This window comes from Salvelinus sp. IW2-2015, unplaced genomic scaffold (genome assembly GCF_002910315.2).
Source record: "Salvelinus sp. IW2-2015 unplaced genomic scaffold, ASM291031v2 Un_scaffold3237, whole genome shotgun sequence".
NCBI lineage: Eukaryota > Metazoa > Chordata > Actinopteri > Salmoniformes > Salmonidae > Salvelinus > Salvelinus sp. IW2-2015.
This window is the reverse complement of record NW_019944524.1, coordinates 58,541-60,483: the sequence shown is the minus strand read 5'-3', so window position 1 is coordinate 60,483 and position 1,943 is coordinate 58,541.

The window sequence follows — 1,943 nt, the reverse complement described above, 5'->3', positions numbered from 1 at the left end:
TTTTTCAGTTCTGCCCCACACATTTTCTATAGGATGGGTTCAGGGCCTTTGTGATTGGCCACCTCCAATCCGCTTGACTTTGTTGTCTTAGCATTTTGCCACAACTTTGGAAGTATGCTTGGGGTCATTGTCATTTGGAGAACCATTTGCTAACAAGATTAAATTCCTGACCTGATGTCTTGGCATGTGTTGCTTAATATATACACATAATTTTCCATTCCTGCATGTTGCCTCTATTTTGTGAAGTGCACCAGTCCCTCCTGCCACATAAAAGCACCCCACTCATGATGCTGCCACCGTTTTACTGTGGATATAGATACTTTTGTACCTGTTTCCTCCAGCATCTTCACAAGGTCCTTTGCTGATGTTCTGGGATTGATTTGCACTTTTCACACCAAAGTACGTGACGTCTGCGTGGTCCCATGGTGTTTATACTTGCGTACTATTGTTTGTACAGATGAACGTGGTACCTTCAGGCGTTTGGAAATTGCTCCCAAGGATGAACCAGACTTCTGGAGGTCTACATTTTTTTCTGAGGTCTTGACTGATTTCTTTTCATTTTACCATGATGTCAAGCAAAGAGGCACAAAGTTTGAAGGTAGGTCTTGAAGTACATCCACAGGTACACCTCCAATTGACTCAAATGATGTCAAAGGATCTGTCTGTAAACAATTGTTGGAAAAATGACTTGTGTCATGCACAAAGTAGATGTCCTAACCGACTTGCCAAAACTATAGTTTGCTAACAACAAATTTGTTTGTTATTCTGCGAACTTCTCACGTTAACATAATTCTTAAGAGACCAAATATACAGTACATTACATGTTGGAAATATTTTAGAGGGTAAATTAAAAAATAATAATTTTAATAATAATAATAATATATTTATTTTATTACCTCAAAGATGCTTTAATAGAGTAGAGTAGACATTATAATCAACATTTTTCATACACTGAGTTTACAAAACATTAGGAACACTTTCCTAATATTGAGTTACACCTCCCCTTTTGCCCTCAGAACAGCCTCAATTTATCGGGTCATGGACTCTACAAGAGATCGATAGCGTTCCACAGGGATGCTGGCCCCTGTTGACTCCAATGCTTCCCACAGTTGTGTCAAGTTGGTTGGATGTCCTTTGGGTGGTGGACCGTTCTTGATACACACGAGAAACTGTTGAGCGTGAAAAACCCAGCAGCGTTGCAGTTCTTGACACACTCAAACCGGTGTGCCTGGCACCTACTATCATACTCCGTTCAAAGGCACTTAAATCTTTTGTCTGGCCCATTCACCCTCTGAATGGCACACATACACAATCCATGTCTCAATTGTCTCAAGGCTTCAAAATCCTTCTTTAACCTGTCTCCTCCCCTTCACCTACACTGATTGAAGAAGGTTTAACAAGTGACATCAATAAGGTGATCATATCTTTCACCTGGAGTCACCTGGTCAGTCAATGTCATGGAAAGAGCAGGTGTTCCTAATGTTTTGTCCACTCGGTGTATGTGTAAGTGCTATTAAAAAGTAATTAATTGTATGTACTGTATGGTGTATCTTCCTTTTTTAACCATGTTAAAAGTAAAGATACCTTCATAGAAAATGACTCAAGTAAAAGTAAAAGTTACCCGGTAAATTCTACTTGAATAAAACGTCTAAAAGTATTTGGTTTGAAATATACTGAAGTATCAAAAGTAAAAGTACAAATCATTTCAAATTCCTTATTTTAAGCAGATGGGGTCATTTTCTTGTTTTTGTTATTTACGGAAAGCAAATGGGCACACTCAAACATAATTTACAAACAAAACATTTGTGTTTAGTGAGTTCGCCAGATCAGAGGCAGTGGGGATGATCAGGGATGTTCTCTGTTTAGTGAGTCCTCCAGATCAGAGGCGGTAGGGATGACCAGGGATGTTCTCTGTTTAGTGAGTCCTCCAGATCAGAGGCAGT